Source organism: Scyliorhinus canicula, chromosome 4, assembly GCF_902713615.1.
Source record: "Scyliorhinus canicula chromosome 4, sScyCan1.1, whole genome shotgun sequence".
Lineage (NCBI taxonomy): Eukaryota > Metazoa > Chordata > Chondrichthyes > Carcharhiniformes > Scyliorhinidae > Scyliorhinus > Scyliorhinus canicula.
In genome coordinates this window covers 194776141-194797142 of record NC_052149.1, presented here as the reverse complement: position 1 = coordinate 194797142, position 21002 = coordinate 194776141, and the positions used below count along the sequence as shown (strand labels likewise).

Genomic DNA, 21002 nt, shown 5'->3' with positions numbered 1-21002 from the left:
ACTCGCCCCTCACCTCGGCACTCACCCCCTCACCCCAGCACTCTCCCCCCTCTCGCCACTCGCCCCCTCGCCCCGGCACTCTCCCCCCTCCCCGGCACTCTCCCCCCTCCCTGACATTCGGCCCCTCACCCTGGCACTCTGCCCCCTACCCGGCCCTCTCCCGCCTCCCCGGCACTCTCCCCCCTCCCCAGCACTCGACTTCTCCACCCCTCCACCCCCCTCTCCCCCCTCCACACCCCCTCCCCCCTCCACCCCCTCACACCCTCTCCACCTCCCCTCCACCCCCTCTCACACCCCCCCCACCACCACCCCCACCACCACCCCCACCACCACCACCCCCACACCCCGCCCCCTCCACATCGACTGCGGCCGCGCCGTCACTTCTCCTGCGGCCACCCCACGCCGTGACCTACCTCCACGCTGTCCGGCGTCAACCATCAGCCCTGGTTGACGCCTTTATATAAGGTGGTTCGATTTACGCCAGCGTGACCCATAGTCATGCCGGCGGGACCGGCCCATCCGGACAGGAGAATTCGGGAGCCCCGGGGTCCATAGCGTTGCACCGGTCCCCGCCATTCTCCGAGGCGGGCGGCGCGATTCACGCCTCGCCGACTTTTGGAGGGTCGGAGAATTTGAAGGCCGGCGGGGGTGGAATTCACCCTGCCCCCCCCCCCCCCCCCCCCCCGGGGCGATTCTCCGACCCAGCGCGGGGGGGGGGGTCGGAGAATCCCGCCTCCCAGGTTTGATTCCTGGTCACTGTCTGTGTGGAGTCTGCACGTTCTCCCTGTGTTTGCATGGGTTTCCTCCGGGAGCTGCGGTTTCCTCCCATACATCCTGGAAGACGTGCTGTTAGATGACTTGGACATTCGGAATTCTCCCTCTGTGTCCCCGAACAGGTGCTGTAATGTGGCGATGAGGGGCTTTTCACAGTAACCTCATTGCAGTGTTAATGTAAGTCTACTTGTGACAATAAAGATTATTATTATATGCTAATTTATCGTAGCTGAACCCAAAGGCATAACTGTCTGTGTAATCCTTGGATCAGGACTGTCTGGAGCCCTTGCTATAGCTCGTAATAAAAACCTTTTCAAAACGCCCAAGTGAAGGCCTCGACTTTGGGTACGAGGCTGGGGCTGATACAGCTGAAGGTGGGTGTACAGGGCGCATCTGACAAAGTCTAGGATGAGCCTGCTGTTCGAGGGGGTGGAGGATGTCTGTGAGCGATGTGGGAGGGGCGTGCAAACCATGTGCATATGTTTTGGTCCTGCCCGAAGCTGGAAAGGTTTTGGGGGTAGTGTGGTGGTATGATTAACATAGCTTCAGAGCCTATGTGTTCTTTTAGAAAACATTTTATTGAAGCATTTATGATTTTAACATTCAAACATTCTAAACAACAGAGCGGTCCGACACACGCAACAAAATCACAATAACATACCCAACTTCCCCGTGTGTGCGCGAGTTTCCTCCGGGTGCTCCGGTTTCCTCCCACATTCCAAAGATGTGCAGGTTAGGTGGATTGGCCATGCTAAATTGCCCTTAGTGTCCAAAATTGCCCTTAGTGTTGGGTGGGGTTACTGGGTTATGGGGATAGGGTGGAGGTATTGACCTTGGGTAGGGTGCTCTTTCCAAGAGCCAGTGCAGACTCGATGGGCCGAATGGCCTCCTTCTGCACTGTAAATTCTATGATTCTATGATTCCTCCCCGCCCTACTCCCTGACTGCCCGTATATTAGATTCCTATCCTTATTCTACAATCAGAGCCTATGTTAATGTATTTTCTCCTCTTGGGAATAATTTATTATTTTACTACTCAACAATCAATATTACTGAAACTGCTGTATTTTAATACAAGCAGGAATTAGAAATACACATTCAATTCGAGCTGTGATTTTTAAATCATAGATGCGAAAGATTTCAACAATTATAATGAATAGGATTGTGTGCAAACATAACATTTTTGTGTTAAAGTTCAGGGTAGGCTAATCTTTATCCAGGGTCACATAATTTATTGCCCAGTACATAAAACATCTTGATACCAGGTTACTCACAAATGGGAAACAAACGCAGCATGATTCCTCAGTTAAGAATCATACCATTTATTATAATTTTTGTTTTTAATGAAGGCATCCTGGGACTCTCCCTGAGGAATTCACATTTACCCAACAGCAGATATTGCAGGAAGGTCAAGGGAACATTGTAAAAATTCATGAACATTCAGAAGTGTATTAAAAGACTGTTTGGAAAGGAAAATAATCTTTAAATTAGCATAAGCAAATTCTTACAGTGCATTGGGAGTAAGGGGGCAATTTTAGCAGAATGGGTAGCACTGTTGCTTCACAGCGCCAGGGTCCCAGGTTCAATTCCCAGCTTGGAGTCTGCATGTTCTCCCCATGTCTGCGTGGGTTTCCTCCGGGTGCTCCGGTTTCTTCTCACAAGTCCCGAAAGCCGTGCTGTTAGGTGAATTGGATATTCTGAATTCTCCCTCAGTGTACCCGAACAGGCGCCGGGATGTGGCAACGAGGAGCTTTTCACAGTAACTTCATTGCAGTGTTGATGTAAACCTATTTGTGACAATAAAGATGACTTTACTTTACATTTAATTTTCATTTACTATTTGTATTTGTGAGTTAAGAAAGGTGGAACATGGTTCTGGTATAATTTAGAGGTTTTTTTGTGCCCTTAGTGCCAGGAAATCTGGAGGTCCTATTTGTTAACATGCATTTCAATGAGGTTTTAAAATCCGTGAAATGAAGTGATGGGTTACAAAGGGTTAGTAGCTTGATGAATTTAGGAATAAAACATAAAGTAGAAAACAAAACTCTGCTGATGCCTAGTAACAGAGGCCCAGGGAAATAAAGTCACAAGGAAAGACAGAAGGACTGTTCAGTTAGTGTGCGTATACCAGAGAGTGAGAGAGGAGTTTTAACTCTCTGGTAAGAAATCCTGCAAGACTGCTGGGGAACTAAGTTTAGGGAACCCATGCGTTTGCTCTGAAGTTGAAGTAATAGTGAGTTTAGATTGCGGTTTTTGGGTGTTTCATGGAGAGATACCAGCTGGAAAAAATACGTCTCGTGAATGGTCAGAAATATACTGGACAAAAAACATTTGCAACTGTGCCAACCCAAGCAAGAAGCCTTGGTGTTAAGACAGTGGTAAATCTTCTGTGCCTGTCAGATATTGCTGAGATAAAATAAATAGTGTGAGTTTGAATCATTTTCTGGTATCTGTATTGAAATCTTTCCACGTTTTTTGTCTAGTGTAATATAGTCATGTTTCTTGTTTAATAAACAATGTATTCTTTGTGTTTCAGGTACACCAGCAGATTCTGGTGAATATGTTCAGTAACTGACCTCCATGGTTTCTTAAAGAAAAACAAAGCTCGGATCTATCAAGCCAGGTTTCACTCTGGGATCCGACTGTCCAGTATTACCATCAGCTGGGAAAGTAACAGCAGTCAGAAATGTGGTGATAGTACGAAAAGATGCTAACAGCTGAAATGCATGTGAATATAAAGTATTGATTACAACCTCTAAGTATTCATTGGGCGCAACACCAGTAGCATAATCTGCATAATCATAGATAATCCAATGAGGTTTAATGGCTCACCATTTAGGATGGTGGTCCTAAAATGAGTGAAAACAAACAAATCCTCAGGGATGGGTGGTATTGATCCAAAGGCAGGAAGAGAGGCAAAGGTGTAGACGGAAATGAAAAGAGAAAATGCTGGAAAAACTCAGAAGGTTTGGCAGCACCTGTGGAGAACGGCACAGTTAATATTTTGTGACTGTATGACTCTTCTTCAGCATTCACAGTATTTTGTTTTTATTTACAAATGTAGACAGCTATGGTGAAGGAATCGAGACATTATGAAGCTTCTTTGTGATTGAAGATGAGTTAATGTGATACCCATCTTAAAAGTGGTGATAAAACAGACACAAGCAATTGCAGATAACATAGTCTTGTGTCAGTATTGGGTAAATGTGAGGATTACCTGTTTGTTTATACTCTAGCTAACAGCGTACATGGCTTCAGAAAGATGTGAACCAGTTTGCCCATCCTTGCGGAAATGTTATACAGATTTCTCCTTTTCACGTACTTATCTACATTCCTTTAAAAAACTTCCATTGAATCTGATTCCACCATCTTTCAGGCAGTGCATCCCCATTGCTGTCTTGTCAAATCACGTTGTTAAAGGTTGGTATTTACATTATCATGGTTAAGAGAAACGGGTGATAGGCATTAATTTTCTTTGGGCACATGTAGATAGGGGATTCACTGATCATTTGTTTTTGTTTATTGTTCTTTTTTTTAACAAACAATTTTATTGAGGTATTTTTTGGCATTGTGAACAGTTACAGATTACAGAAATATGCAAACATCAACGGAAACCCAGCACTTCAACCAAACCATAATGCACATACCCGCTCCTCTCCCATAGACACTACCCACCTATTTATCCCTCCTACTCTATTCTGATTCCCCCCCCCCGCTGACATTCACTCTCCCGCAAATAAGTCGATGAATGGATGCCACCTTCGGGCGAACCCCAATACAGATCCCCTCAATGCGAACTTGATTTTTTTCCATACCAAGAAAACTTGATATGTCTGAAAGCCATAGTTCAGTTTTTGGGGGTTTTGAGTCCCTCCATGCCAGCAGTATTCGTCGCCGGGCTATCAGGGAAGCAAAGGGCAGAACATCGGCCTCTTTCTCCTCTTGGACTCCCAGGTCTTCCGAAACCCCGAAAATTGCCACCTCTGCACTCATCACCACCCTCGTTTTCAGCACCCGGGACATGACCCCCTCGAATCCCTCCCAGTACCCACTAAGCTTAGGGCATGCCCAAAACATGTGAACGCGGTTCGCTGGTCCTCCCGCACATCTAGTGCACTTGCCCTCTATCTCAAAGAATTAGTTCATCCGCGCCACCGTCATGTGGGCCCGGTGAACGACCTTAAATTGAATCAGGCTGAGCCTGGCACATGTTGCGGTTGAGTTTACCCTACTCAGGGCTTCCGCCCATACCCCGTCCTCCAACTCCCTGCCAAGTTCCTCCTCCCATTTGAGTTTCAGCTCCTCCATCTGGGACTCTTCCCCCTTCATGAGCACCTTGTAAATATCCGAGACTCTACCCTCTCCTCCTTCTCCTCTAGAGACTATTCTGTCCTGAATCCCTATTGGCGGGAGGCGTGGGAAGGATGGGACCTGTCTGCGTACAAAGTCTCGCACCTATAAGTACCTAAAGTAATTTCCTCTTTCCAGCCCAGCTTTCTCCTCCAACTCCCTCAAACTCGCAAAGTTCCCCTCCAGGAACATATTGCCCACCCTCCTCACCCCCGCCCGCCGCCATGCTCGAAACCCTCCATCCATGTTCCCAGGGGCAAATCGATGGTTATCACAATATCAGCGAGATGGTGGCTTGTGACATCGTCGGAGGCAGGGTCCCTTTGTCCCTCGCCTCATTAAAAACCCTGGTCAGCACCGGCCCCACTATCTCCGAGAACTTTTTGTAAAACTCTACTGGGTATCCATCCGGTCCCGGGGCTTTCCCCGACTGCATGGCTTTTAGGCCCCCAATACCTCCTCCGCTCTAATCGGGGCCCCCAGCCCGTCCACTAGCCCCCCGCCTACTTTGGGAAGGCTAGTCTGTCCAGGAACCATTTCATCTCCTCCAGCTCCTCCGGGGGTTCTGAAGTTTAAAGCTGACTATAAAAGTCCCGAAATACCTTCTTCAGTCCTGGCGGGTCCTCCACTCTGCTCCCCTTCCCGTCCATCCACCATTCTACTTATTTCCCTGGCCGCCTCCCTCTTCCTTAGTTGCTGCGCTAGCAATCTGCTGGCCTTCTCCCCATGCTCATATACCACTCCCCTCGCCTTCCTAAGTTGTTCCATGGCCCTACTCACGGATAGCACCCCCACTTCCGCCTACAATCTCTGACTATTCCTGAGTTGGTCCTCCCCCGGGGACCCCGCATGCTCCTTGTCTATCCGGTGGATCTCCTTAACCAATCTATCCATTTCTGCTCTGTCCAACCTATCCCTGTGAGCCTGAATTGAGATCAGTTGCCCCCTCACTACTGCCTTCAGCGCCTCCCACAGGGTCGCTGCTGAAATCTCCCCCGTATTGTTCACCTGCAAGTAATTTTGCATACACTTCCGCAGTCTCTCACATATACCCTCCTCCGACAACAATCCTATGTCTAACCTCCATTGTGGGTGTTGGTAATTCGCCCCACCAACCTGCAGGTCCACCCAATGTGGGGCATGGTCCGAAATAGTGATTGCCGAGTATTCCGTATTCTTTACCTTCCCTACACAGTCCCTGCTCAAGATAAAGAAATCAATCCTAGAGTATACTTTATGAACATGCGAGTAGAACAAATAGCCCCTTCCTGTCGGCTATCTGGCTCTCCATGGGTCCACTGCCCCCATTTGCTCCATGAACCCTTTCAGCTCCCTTGCCATTGCTGGGAGTCTACTCGTTCTGGGACGTGACCGATCTAGCCCCGGGTCGAGGACCATATTAAAGTCCCCCCCCCCCCCATCAACAACTTGCGTGAATCTAGGTCTGGGATTTTCCCCAGCACTCTTTTGATAAAGTCAGCGCCGTCCTAATTTGGAGCATACATGTTCACCAGCACCACTCTCCTTCCCTCCAGCTTGCCCCTTACCATAAGGAATCTGCCGCCGCCGTCTGCGATTATGTCCTCCGCCTCAAATTGAACCCGCTTATTGATCATAATTGCTACCCCCCTGGACTTAAAGTCCAAGCCCGAGTGGAAGACTTGGCTGATCCAGCCCTTCCTTAGCCTAGTCTGGTCAGACACTTTCAGATGTGTCTCCTGCAACATAATTACATCCGCCTTTAGAGTCTGTAAGTGGGCGAACACACGTGCCCTTTTGACTGGCCCATTTAGTCCTCTGACATTCCAGGTGGTCAGCCTGGTTGGGGGGGCACACTGCCCCCACCCCACGCCGGTCAGCCACAACCTTTCTTGGGCCCATCCCCGGCCCATGCGCCGCGCCGCCCTTGGCTCGCCTCTTGGCCACCTCCATCCCCGACCTTCTCTCCATAATCTACTTCAGACCCCTCCCATGTTAGCAGAGTAACTTCCCCCCCTCCCCCCCTAGCAACATCTCCTGATAACCCCACCCCTGCCATCTACTGGCTGTATTCACACCCCCCACCTGACTCCCTTGACTAGCCAATCTGCTAGCCCGGTGACTCATCCCTCCGGCGCCCACTTGTCTCACTCCCATTGTTTCCCCGACCTCATCTCCCCACTCATCAACACATCGTCCCCTAATCCGACCCACTGGAGCAGTCTCACTAAAATGGGAAAGATCAAATGAAATGGAGTCATCAAACAGCACCGCGAGGCTGCTCCAGGTACAATGCATTTCCAGCTGCGTATGCACATACGTACACAGTGTTAACCCACGTCCCTTTCTGAGCATTAATAAAATAGCAGCACAGTAACACAGTACCTGTATATCACCCACCCGAAACAAACATAAAAACCATGGACATAAAACCCCCCAACCAACATCTTTAATCCCCATTGCTTACGGGCCACCTTTATGTTACAATGAAGGCTCCAACACACCCAAAGAACACGAAGAAAGGTACCAACAACAGCAACAAAAAAAAAGGAGCAAAAGAAAAAGAGCATATGATAGGGGGATCTCCCCCCCCCCCCCCCCCCCCCCCCCCACCCGTAGGCAAAAGCTGCCAAAAATACAACACATGGCACCTTTAAAGCAGTAAACAGTTGACCGTCGGTCCAGGCACAGTAGGCATCCCCACCAAACAATAATTCTCGGACCCTAGCTTGCGTCCGTGTGTCCTTTTTCGGGACCAGCCCCTGATCCCTCGCGAAGTCCATCGCTTCTTCAGGCTCGGAGAAGCAGTGGTGTTGGCCCTGATGCGTAACCCAAAGACGGGCCGGGAAGAGCAGACCAAACTTCACCTGCTTTTAAAATAAAACCTCCTTAACTTGTTTAAAGGCTGCTCGACGCCTGGCCACCTCCTGGCTTAGGTCCTGGTAAATGCGAAGAACACTGTTATTCCACGTGCTGCTCCTAGCGTTCTTTGCCCACTGCAACACCCGCTCCTTCTCCACAAACCTGTGGAACCTGATCACCATCGGATGGGGGGGGGGGGGGGGGGACCCCCTGGACGCATCTGCCTCTCCTGTTTCCTATGTGCCCCCTCTAGCTCCGGTGGTCACGGAAAGGCGTCAGCCCCCATCAGCTGCATCAACAGGTCAGCCACAAACGCTGTGGCATCTTCTCCCTCAGCCCCCTCCAGGAGGCCGATGATCCTTAGATTTTGTCTACGGGCACTATTTAAACCAGGGGCTGGTTTAGCTCACTGGGCTAAATCGCTGGCTTTTAAAGCAGACCAAGCAGGCCAGCAGCACGGTTCAATTCCCGTACCAGCCTCCCCGGACAGGCGCCGGAATGTGGCGACTAGGGGCTTTTCACAGTAACTTCATTGAAGCCTACTCGTGACAATAAGCGATTTTCATTTCATTTTCATTTCATTTTTCATATTTTCCAGCTCCTCTACTCTGTCCAGCAGTCTTCTCTGTCTCTCCTTCAACCCATCGACTTCTAGCGCAGCAATCATCTGTGCGTCCGCCTGCTCCTCCACCGCCTCCGCCAGCTCCTTACCTTTTTCGTCCTGGGCATCCAACCTCTGGTTCAATTGATCCACTGCCTTCTGAAGTGGGTCCAAGTTATCACGATTCAAAACTGCTTTTTATCACCTGCAGCATGTTTTCCAGCGCTTGCTGGATCGCCGGGTCCGAGGTCCATAGGTCCGCCATCTTTGCTCCCGGGTCAGCTTCCCCTGCACCTTGCCTTTGTCCCTTCCTCTCCCGTTTTTGCTGCTTTCTGCTCTCCCGCGCTTCCATGCAGCTCTGCCCGTTCCTCACCACCTCCGTGGCCGTCTTTCCAGCGCTCCGCAGTCCCGCGACACCGGGGAACCAGGTCCTCAAATCCCGCCGGAGTGAGAGCCACCGAATGTGCGGCTCACTCACTCATCGCCGCCACCGGAAGTCTTGTTTATTGTACTTTTAAGAATACTATAGATAGGGGATTTCCTTCGCTCCCATGTGGAGATTTTCCGTCTCCAGACTGTGCAATGATACTTTTACATTGAGCTCCCTTATGGATGGTATGCTCCGGCAATGCATTCTTTAACCAAGTGTTGGCTGCAGCTACGGCACGCAGCTGCTGTTTATCAGTTTGGAGGTCACCATGCCTTCCTTGGAGGAGTTGCCTGTCTTTTATAGGGAACTGATCAAGGCCTGGATCATGGTTGCCTCATGCTGGAGATCTCTCCCATCAGGAGTAATATCTATTGTTAGAGAGCTGTTGCTCAGGAAAGTGCACCCCGATCAATATGGATTCTGCTGGATGGCAGAAGGGGGGGTTCAGGCCGCTGGGGTGATCAGAGTCTGGGACATGCTGGCTGGCGGAGAAGCAAGATGGCCCAATTGCGTGTATGTTAATTCCAGTTCACAGCCAAAGCCACCCACAGTCTTAAAACAATGGTGCCTGGACCCAATGGCACTTGTGGCATTGAGGCGGCTCAAGCATGCCACGGTTCTTCATCCAAACTGACCCGTGATTGGACAGAATTCCACATTGGTCCTGTGTATCGACACCTTCCTCAGGAGCTGAACGCCCAGAGTTTGAGCCGTCTTGTGGGAATTCTTTCTGTGCCTTCCCATTCAGTGCAGAGGGTGTCATAATATGGTTGCTGTTTTCTGCCTCTGTGATGAATGTAGGAAATTCTTATATATATTCATATTTGTGGCAGTGATGTTATTAAAAACTCTGGTTTAAAATGCTTGCAGGCTAAAGCTATAATTAGGGTGTCATAAAGGTGAGGTAATCATTCTTTTTTAACCATTTACTTGTTTACAGAGAGATGGGTAATGGAATATTGTTTATGTTTTGGGGTGTAGATAATTAATGAGGGATGATGTTTAGTCCGAGTTAAGCAGGTCATGGGACATCTTAGTGGGATACAGATGATGTAATGTATGGGAAGAACCAGGTCTGTCTGTGGTTTTGGCAGATTGGCTGTAGGATTTGAGTAACAAGACAGAATGATTTTTAGGTTGTTCCTGAAAGGGTCTCTCTCTGAAGATGTGCAGTGAACAGCAAGTAACCCTGGTAGCTGGGTGGCACAGTGGTTAGCTCTGCTGACTCATGGCGCTGAGGACCTAGATTCAATCCCGGCCCCCGGTCACTGTCTGTGGGGAATTTGCACATTTTGCACATGTTTGCGTGGGTCTTGCTACCACAACCCAAAGATGTGCAGGGTGGGGAGATTGGCCACACTCACTGAAAAGAAAGAATTGTGTACTCTAAATTTTAAAAGAAACCTTTATTGCTAACTTTATTTATAAATGGATTTTGAACTAGGGCTGGTTTAGCTCACTGGGCTAAATCGCTGGCTTTGAAAGCAGACCAAGCAGGCCAGCAGCATGGTTCGATTCCCGTACCAGCCTCCCCGGACAGGTGCCAGAATGTGGCGACTAGGGGCTTTTCACAGTAACTTCATTGAAGCCTACTTGTGACAATAAGCGATTTTCATTTCATTTCATTTCCACTGTATTGGATTGCTTTGTTGGGATATATATAGTGGCAGGTGTAGATAATAACTTAACGTTTTTCCTTTGGTTTAAGAATTGTTTAACTGTTAATTGTAAAGCTATTTATTTGATATTAATGTGGTTAATTCTTTGTTCAAACAAAAGTCTGACCTATTGGTCAGAGTCATCACTCCTGCGATGAAGTATCCTTTCCTCACATTTTTACAAATTATGGTCAGAGACCTCGGGTGAGCATTGTTCAGTACTGGTCCCCACAAACAGGGACCAGACGAACGGCACTTGAAGGTCGTCTTTGTGGGGATCTGTGGCCCCCAGCTGCATGCCCTTTGGGCAGGGTGGTTCCCTGGCACTTCTGGTGCCACCTGGGTACCCTGGCAGTGCCGGCCTGGCACCCTGACATGGGCACTGCCAGGCTGCCACTGCCGAGGTTCTGAACTGGCATTTTTTGTATGCACTGGGGTTGGAGTTGCCCGGCATGGGTGTTGGGGAGTGTGGGGATTGTTTTGGGGGCCTCAGAGATGGGGATGCAATTGCTCACTACAATGGGGGGGGGGGGGGTTCCGGCGAGCAGAGTTCTCCGCTGTACAAATACCGGGCTATGTGTGGCCTTGACTTCATCATTCCCCGTTCAGGTCCCTTATTCAACGCCAGTCGCATTGAATAGCCATGTGTTTTTCGGCACTGCAAGTGCCAGAAACCATGAGGCTAAACACGAGCATGAGGGGACTTTGCTCCCTTTTGGGAGAATCGTGGCAGTGAAATAAAATAAACTTTTTAGAAAAAGTTTTACAAATTGCAAATGGTTTGGACTTTCTCGTCTGGCAACCTAACAAAAATTGGGGTCCGGTCCGGTATCCTAACACAATATGTTGTATTATGGGTTCTTCAGATGTCTCAATGAGGAGATCTTAAGACGTGTATGCTTAAACAAACCCTTTATTGATAGTCTTTAACTATTTACAGTTCCCCGGTTAATATTATGCATGGTGATGTTCACCATGTAGGCGAGTTGCTTATTTACAGGGTTCTGTTCCAGACTGTTCTATCTGTTTCTATTACCATGTAACTCTGTGCATTGTACTGTGGTGGTGCTATTCTCCAGTCCCACGTTAACTCCTGCTCTAACGAGCACCTTTGTATTACTATGGCATTCAGGCATTATCGCAACATCCCCCTTTCTTTTCTTAAGAAAACTTTCTTCCCCATGAGTATTGCAATACACTAGTTACTTGTTAACCCTGCTCCCACATCCCAAGTCTCTGACTTTATCAATTCGGACAGTCTTGATGCTTGACAGTTCTTCCACATCTCGGTCTGTCACGTTTCAAGGAATGGTAACAGTACTTGGTTTCTGGTACTTTGCTATCTCCATTTGACTGTGAGTCTGTCCCGTTCCTTCTGAGGGGAATGTGCACTCTGTTCATCTCTAGAGTGGACTCAAATTTTCTTTCTCCATCGTGTCCGCAATGTTCTTGCTGGATGTGTCATTTTGCAAATGGATTCTTCACTTTCAGTTGTTTCACAACTTTAGCCAAACATTTCTTTGCCATTTTATGTTTAAAGACTTGTGCAAGCTTATGAAGCTTATTAAACTTCCTTCAGTTCTGTAATAATGCTACTCATGGCTGCATTATCCACTCAAAGCTTGGAAAGTTCTGCAGCTTTTCCTTTCGGTGCCTCTTCATGCCATTCAACTGCTTCTTCAGCTCTTTCATCTCTTGTGGCTTTGGCTTCCTTCTGGAATATGGAATGTTGCTCAGTCTTCTCTGCCAACTGGTTCTGAAACTTGTTCAGAGTGACGTTAAACTCATTTTGCTTCTCTTCGTAACCCAAATAAACTTTGACCTAAGGAATGCTTGTAGCATGTGAAAGTCATTCAACAGGTTTCCTTCAGGAAGTGATGGTTTAATTGCAGGAAGAGGAACCATTGCCAGAGATTCTCTATGGCCAGTTAGGTTGCATATAGTATCAAGCAGTGCATGAGGGCAGTCCCATCCAGCTGGATGATGGACAACTGATGTATGTCACAGCTTCCCCTTGACAGTTCACTAATTCAACAAAATCATGGCTGATCAACTACATGAACTCCACCTTATCCCACCCCTTGTTATCCAAAAATCTATCTGTGTCTTGAATAAACTCGTCGACTGAGAAGTTGCATTAATTGGAATTATTTTTAACTCAAAAGCTGGGTTTTAGGATTAGAGCCTTGTGGTGCAGTCACATTCAGCACTTGGCCTTTCCCTGCTGATGATTGATGAGTCCGCACGCATGAATGCGGACTCAACCGGGATCTGGGATTCATGTCGCATTACATTCGGCCCCCACCAACAAGCCTGGACTTGCAGAGGCCTACCGACTGAACTGGCTTGGGACAATTCACACCTCTTTAACCTGGAGTTACCTCTCTCTCTGCATCTTTGATGATTTGATTGCCTGCAGGTGCTTGCATTCCGGGGCATCTCTGACTGTGTCTATATAAACATTTCTGGAACAAGCCTTTCCATTCACCTGAAGAAGGAGCCGTGCTCCGAAAGCTCGTGTTTGAAACAAACCTGTTGGACTTTAACCTGGTGTTGTAAGACTTCTTACTGTGCTCACCCCAGTCCAACGCCGGCATCTCCACATGATGATTATGTTGGGGGTGATGGGGGAAGGTTTGAGTGACAGGTTCCACTGGGTCTGGCCCCGCCCCGAGCTCGCAGTGCGCATGCCCGCTGCTGCCGTCTTTGTCCTTTCACAATTCGGTCCGGGCGGCTGGGAAGCTGCCGGCAGTCTCAGCGAATTAAAACAGAAAGGAGTCTGTTAGCGGGCTTTCCGCGCGCCCTGGCAGCGCGGCTCTTGTTCAAACTCGGCGAGGTAAGCGGGGGGTCTGGGTTGCAGTGCCGGGAGGTGGTTTGAGGAGGCGGCCCGGCGCGGTTGAAGCGCGGGGTGTGGGGGAGAGAGAGAGAGAGAGAGAAGCGGTCGTATTCCCGGGCGGGGGAGGAGGCTCCTGGCCCACCGTTCAAAACCTTCCCGCTGCCACCCGGGCGCAGCACAGACGGTCCGGCCGCCTTTTCCTCTGCTGCAACGCCGCTGGTTTCGGGGGGCCGACGTGGCTGGTCCTGGAGTCATCTCGACTCATCTGGCGCGCTGAATCTATGTTGGACGCTGTGTTATTGCAGCGACTCTGCGGCCCCCCTAAATGCATTAGGTCGCACCGAGGAATGCATTTGATCTAAACTTCACGGATGAAGTCAATGACAAGTCAACTCGAGATGGGCCACCATCACACATTGATTAAACCTGCGCAAAAGTCTCAATTCTTCGATTACCAATTGTTTGGCGTAGAATTGAAGATGATGGAACGTCTTTTGGATCATCATCCCAAATTAAAACATACGTGGGCATGAACAGTTGTTTCTAAATACAGTAGAAATGTTCTGATTTTAGTGATCACGGTCTACTACTGCATGAGCAGCAATGCCAGTCCACTGTCCCACATCAAGAGGCAAACTCTTGAAAGATCAAAACATTCGATACATAAATCATTTGGAGGGGAGGGGAGGGAGGGTGATTCTGATTTTAATTATTTTCTTTGATAATTTTTATTGTCACAAGTATGCTTTATTGTCACTGCAAAGAAGTTCCTGTGAAAGCCCCTGCACCTCAGCCATCAGTGTATTTGCAAGCAGTGGGTGGGCGCATGAAGCAGAATTGGTGGCTACCATAGTAGACCCTATCACCCCAGAGCTGTTCCCCCGATAATATGGCGAGTAATTAGGACATCATGCAAACAATGGTTCTGTCCTGGGATGCTCAGACTTGAACTTATTAACGCTATCTGGGCTTTTAAGTGCCCGCTCTTATTTACACAAAAGAAGTTTCGCCCCCTCAACACAAAGATGTGCAGGCTAGGTGGATTGGCCACGCTAAATTGGAAAAAAATAGTTGGGTACTCTAAATTTATATTTAAAAAAGGGATAAATTATGGTCAAAAAGGAATATCTCCTGCTAAACTTTAATGGCAAAGAAACCAATGACATTTTTGACAACTTTGGGAAAGTGCCATCGTAATATATAAATCTAGATGGCACTTAAAAAATGAAAATAGCCTGCAAGGATCGCAATTACAGATCCCCGGGTCGTGTGATCCAGTGGCGATTACAGTGAATTGAAAAAACAAGTCTCCAGAACTGGAAAGCTGGCCGAATACAAAATAAATTAGTACCTTCTTCTAATACATTATTAGATGTTTACAACTTAGTATAAACAATCTTGGAAATGTGCACACATGAGTCTTAGGAATTTTTCACCAGCTTTCCACTGTAAAATATAAATTCATAAAAAGTGGATAAAATCTTACTGAGGTTTTGCAGCATTAAAAACCTGGAATGTGGCGACTCGGGGCTTTTCACAGTAACTTCATTGCAGTGTTAATGTAAGCCTACATGTGACACTAAAGGTTATTTTTATTATAAATCTGACCTCTAGCACAATAGTTTTCCATTTTTGATTAAAGAAATCCTTTTAAATGGATTAGTAATCATGAATTTATTTTTAAAATAATTTGGAATACCCAATTCCTCTTTTTTCCAATTAAGGGGCAATTTAGCATAGCCAATCCACCTCCCCTGAACATCTTTGGGTTGGTTGCGGGGGTGAGACCCACGCAGATAGGGGGAGAACCCCAACACGGACAGTGACCCGGGCCCGGGATCGAATCCAGGTCCTCGGCGCCGTGAGGCAGCGGCACTAACCACTGTGCCTCCGTGCCGCCCACTGTAATCATGAACCTTACATGCAAATTATACTATATAATATTTATAATATGCAACAGCTCCATGTAAACAGTATTTTAATAATGCTGTTTTTAAAAACTTTTTATTAGGGTATCTGCAAGTTTTTATAATAGTAACAATAATAGCGGATTAAACGTGGTACAATAAACATTTCCACCCCATCACAATCTTCACACACCCCGACCATAAAATAACAATCTGCACCGCACCGCCCCCCCCCGGAATTCTGCTTCTGCTGACATTTAAATTTTCCCCGAGAAAGTCGACAAACGGCTGCCACCTCCGGGTGAACCCTACCATTGACCCTCTTCAGGTGAACTTTATTTTGTTGAGACTGAGAAACCCAGCCATGTCACTAACCCAGGTCTCTACAGTCGGGGGCTTCGAGTCTCTCCACATGAATACGATCCATCTCCGGGCTAGCAGGGAGGCAAAGGCCAAGACGTCGGCCTCTTTCGCCCCCTGACCTCCCGGCTCTTCCGACACTCCAAAGGTTGCCACCTCCGGACTCGACACCACCCATTTATTGAGTACCGTGGACATTGCCTTAGCGAAACCCTGCCAAAACCCTCTAAGCTTCGGGCATGCCCAAAACATGTGGGCATGATTTGCTGGGCTTCCCGCGCACTTCGCACTCCTGTCCTCTACCCCAAAAAACTTGCTCATCCGGGCCACCGTCATGTGTGCCCGGTGGACTACCTTGAATTGTACCAGGAGAAGCCTGGCACATGATGAGGATGTATTAACCCTGCTTAGGGCATCCGCCCACAGACCCGCCTCTATGTGCTGGTTTAGCACACTGGGCTAAATCGCTGGCTTTTAAAGCAGACCGAGGCAGGCCAGCAGCACGGTTCAATTCCCGTACCAGCCTCCCGAACAGGCGCCGGAATGTGGCGACTAGGGTCTTTTCACAGTAACTTCATTGAAGCCTACTCGTGACAATAAGCGATTTTCATTTAATTTTTCATTTAATCTCTCCTAGCTAGTCTTCCCACTTGCCCTTAAGCTCCTCCACCGGAGTTTCCTCCGATTCCAAAAGTTCCTGGTAAATATCTGATATCTTCCCCTCTCTCACCCAGGTACAGTCCCGTATCCCAGTGGGATGGCTGGAACCTGCCCTCTCAAGAGGCTTTGCACCTGCAGATACCTAAACCCATTCCCTGCTGGCAAATCAAATTTATACTCCAAGGCTTTCAAGCTGGGGAAGCTCCCGTCTATAAATAGATCCCCCATCCTCCTAATTCCTGCCCTTTGCCATCTCCGGAACCTGCCATCCAGCCTACCCAGTACAAACCGATGATTATTATAAATAGGGGTCCAAATCAATGCTCCCTCCACTCTCTTATGTCTCATCCACTTCCCCCAGATTCTCAGAGTTGCCACCACCACTGGACAAGTGGAGTATCGGGCCAGTGAGAACGGGAGAGATGCCGTTATCAGTGCTCCCAAACTTGTGTCTTTACATGACGCCGCCTCCATCTGCTCCCACACCGACTCCTCCCCCACTACCCACTTCCTAATCATGGCTAGTAGTAGTTGCATTCAGCAGCGCCAACCCACCCTCCCCCTAACTGTGCTCCAGCAACACTTTCTTCACTTGCGGGGTTTTACCCACCCACACAAAGCCCAAAATAATCTTATTCACCAGCTTGAAAAAGGCCCTCGGGATGAAGATGGGGAGACACTGAAAGACCCGCAGACATCTGGGGAGGACCATCATTTTCACGGTCTGTACCCACCCCGCCAGTGGTAGCGGGAGCATGTCCTATCTCTTAACGTCCTCTTTCATTTGTTCTACAAGCCTGGATAGGTTTAACTTGTGCAGTGTCTGCCATTCCCGGGCTACCAGCATTCTCAGATATCGAAAGCTCCTTCCTACCATTCTAAGCGGCAGCTCTCCCAGTCTCTTCTGCCCTATTGCCTGGATCGCGAACATCTAGCTTTTCCCCATGTTCAATTTATACCCCGAAAAATTACCAAATTCCCCGAGGATGCGCATAACGTCCCCCAGCCCCTCCAACGGGCCCGAAATGTACAAGAGCAGGTCATCTGCGTAAAGCGAGACCCGCCCGAACCAGCTCTTTCCAGTTCATAGAGGGTCTTAATGCCATGGCCAATGGCTCTCTGGTCAGAACAAACAGTAGTGGGGAGAGGGGGTACCCTTGCTTCGTCCCTCGGTGTAGTTTAAAATACCCCGACCTCAGCGGTTCGTACGCACACTCGCTACTGGTGCCTAATAGAGCAACCGCATCCAGTCAGTAAAGCCCTCACCAAGCCTAAACCTTCCCAGCCCCTCCCACGGGTAATTCCACTCCACCAGATCAAAAGCCTCCACATCCATCGTTACCACCACCTCCATCTCCCCTCCTTCTGAGGGCATCATAGTAACATTTAAAAGCCTTTGAACATTGGCCGTGAGTTACCTGCTCTTTACAAATCCCATCTGGTCTTCCCCTATCACCCCTGGGGCACAATTCTCTATCCTTGTGGCCAGTTTCTTAGTCAGCAGTTTGGCGTCCACATTCATTAGAGAAATTGGCCTGTATGACCGCATTGCTCCGGATCCATCTCCTGTTTTAGGATCAATGAAATCGAGGCCTGAGACATTGTTGGGGGGAGAACCCCCATCTCTCTTGCTTCGTGAAATGTCCTCACCAGTAGTGGGCTCAATATCTCTGAAAACTTCTTATAGAATTCCACCGGGTAGCCGTCCAGCCCTGGGGCCTTGCCCGACTGAATCCCCTCCAGCCCCTCAATTATTTCCTCAAATTCAATTGCGCCTCCCAGCCCTTTCACCAGATCCTCATCTACCCTCGGGAATCTCAACTGACTCAAAAACTGCCTCATCCCCTCCACCCCAACCGGGGGTTCCGACTCATAATTTGCTGTAAAAATCTTTAAACACCTCATTCACCCCCACTGGGTCCAGGACCGTAATCCCACCTCTACTCTTTACTCTTCCTATCTCCCTGGCTGCCTCCCTTTTTCTGAGCTGGTGCGCTAACATTCTGCTTGCCTTTTCCCCATACTCATAAATTGGCCCCCTTGCCTTCTTCAGCTGTTCCACCGCGTTCCCTGTAGTCGACAGCCCAAACTCTGCCTGTAACCTCCGTTCCTCCCTCAGTAGCCCCGTGTCCGGGACCTCCGAGTATCTCCTGTCCACCTGCAGTATCTCCTAGACTAATCTATCCCTCTCAGCCCGTTTCAAAGAAAAATCCCGTTCCTCATATGTGACCCACAGACGGGCTGGGTACAACATTCCGAACTTCGCCCCCTTCTTAAAGAGGGCCGTTTTTGCCAGATGAATCCCATCTTGCCTCTTGGCTAAATCCGTGCCTAGGTCTTGATAAATGCGCAGCTCACAATTCTCCCACCTGCTGCTCCGTTCTTTCTTGGCGCACCGCAGAACGTGTTCCTTGTCCAGGAATCGGTGCAAATGTACCACCATCGCCCTTGGTGGCTCGTTCGCTCCTTCGTTAGGGCTCTGTGCGCTCTATCCACTTCCAGGGGCCAAGGAACGCCTCAGCCCCCATCAACGTCTCCAGCAAGTTTGTACCATAGGCCCTCGCATCCGATCCCTCATTGCCTTCAGGGAGGCCGACGATTCTCAGGTTCTGCCTCCTGGACCTGTTCTCCAGGTCCTCGAGCTTCTCCTGCATTCTTTTCTGGCGGTCGTTCATCATCTCCACCTTGGTCAGCAGCACGGGTAGATATTCCTCATGCTAGGGACACCTTTTTCTCTATCTCCTGGATCGCATGTTCGCGTGGGTTTCTTGATTCTGCACCACCTGATCAATCGAAGTCCTGATCGAGTCAGTGTGTCCTCCTTAAGCTTCGCGAAGCAGTCTTCAAAAAACTTCACCAGCTGCTCTGTCGACCACTGCGCCATTTCCCCGCGGCCCTGCTTCTCCGCCATGCTTTCCTGCGTTGTCAGCTCTGCTCGCGTCTTCCTTGTAGAACTGTGTCTTCTCACACGGCCCTTTCTGGTCCAATTCTCCATACACTGGATGGGGATTTCTCCTCACTGTCTCACTCTTCACCGATTTATCCAGTAAAGTCCGGAAAAAAGGGAGAAAAAGGTCCAAAAGTCCGTCACAGGCGGGAGCTATCAAATGTGCCACCTACTCCTCCATGGCCGCCACTGGAAGTCTTTAATAATGCTTTTAAGTAAACAGTATTTGAGTATTGCTGGAAAAAGGAGACATGAGATAAATCAACAGTAAAATGAACAACAATTAATTCTGTATGAAAAGAGAGCACTGATTGGTTGCCCACTGGACTCTGACTGGTGGTGACGTTGCCATGGAGAATGCAGCAGAGAAGTGTTAACTGTCACACTTTCATTCAAATTCAAACCAGGCAGGTCAGCTCTGGCCAAGGACTTGCATGAGGAATGAACCAGGGAATGGTTGTACCTCGTGCTTTTGTTGAAAAAGGCACGGTGCATGAACGTGTTCCTTCTGTCTGCAAAGGACACAAGGCCCTGTGTGTGAATATATGTGGCTTCTCGCATGCATAAGTGAGACACACTGTGAGCCCAACTTAAAATCTTAAATTAGTTTTCAGTGTAATTCTTAGCACAAAGGGATGGTGAGCAAAAACTTCAGGGATAGCCATTCCCTGGTTCATTCTCCATGGCAATTCTTTGACTAATCAGACTTGACTTACCTTGTTTGAATTTGAACAACAAAAGCTTTGCAGTTAGTTCCCTGCTGCATTCTCCATGGCAATCCCTCTACCAATCAAGAGTCCAACCAATCAGCATCCTTCTTATGCAGTAGAAATTGTTGTACCTCTTAATATGGGTTTATACATAGAAGATAGGAGCAGGAGGAGGCCTTTTGGCCCTTCGAGCCTGCTCCGCCATTTATCACGATCATGACTGATCTTCCAACTCAATAGCCTAATCCTGCTTTCTCCCCATAGCCTTTGATCCCATTCTCCCCAAGTGTTATATCTAGCCGCCTTTCGAATATATTCAATGTTTTAGTGTCAACTACTTCCTGTGGTAATGAATCCCCCAGGCTCACCACTCTTTGTGTGAAGAAATGTCTCCTCATCTCTGTCCAAAATGGTTTACCCTGAATCCTCAGACTGTGACCCCTGCTCTGGACACACCCACCATCGGGAACATCCTCCCTGCATCTACCCTGTCTAGTCCTGTTAGTATTTTATGTCTCTGTGAGAGCCGCCCTCATTCTTCTGAACTCCAGCGAGAACAATCCTAACCTCATAGGATTAATCTCTCCTCATAGGACAGTCCCGCAATCCCTGGAATCAGTCTGGTAAACCTTCGCTGCACCCCTTCGAGAGCAAGAACATCCTTCCTCAGAAAAGGAGACTAAAACTGCACACAATATTCTAGGTGTGGCTTCACCAAGGCCCTGTATAATTGCAACAACACATCCCTGCTTCTGTACTCAAAACCTCACGCAATGCAGGCCAACATACCATTAGCCTTCTTTACCGCCTGCTGCACCTGCATACTTACCTTCAGCAACTGGTGCACAAAGACACCCAGGTCCCACAGCACACTCCCCTCTCCCAATTATCAACCATTCAATTGGTAATCCGCCTTCCTGTTTTTGCTT

The 21002-nt window shown here is 48.6% G+C and overlaps 1 protein-coding gene and 1 long non-coding RNA gene across 3 annotated transcripts in view; one reads left to right on the top strand and one right to left on the bottom strand.

Annotated features, from left to right (window-relative positions):
- Nucleotides 1-11550: 11550 nt before the first annotated feature.
- On the bottom strand, nucleotides 11551-13348 carry LOC119965279. Its single transcript, XR_005460482.1, has 2 exons — nucleotides 13257-13348; nucleotides 11551-12877 (listed from the first exon to the last, which is right to left on the bottom strand). It is a non-coding gene; the product is annotated as an uncharacterized LOC119965279 (long non-coding RNA).
- cnot8 (CCR4-NOT transcription complex, subunit 8) overlaps nucleotides 13344-21002 on the top strand; it is a 29917-nt gene continuing 22258 nt past the window's right edge. Inside the window, exon 1 of one of the 2 annotated variants that reach the window (XM_038795798.1) lies at nucleotides 13344-13489. The gene's annotated coding sequence lies outside the window, so the exon portion shown is untranslated. The remainder of the gene's footprint in view (nucleotides 13490-21002) is intronic. The other variant, XM_038795797.1, reaches the window with a different exon arrangement.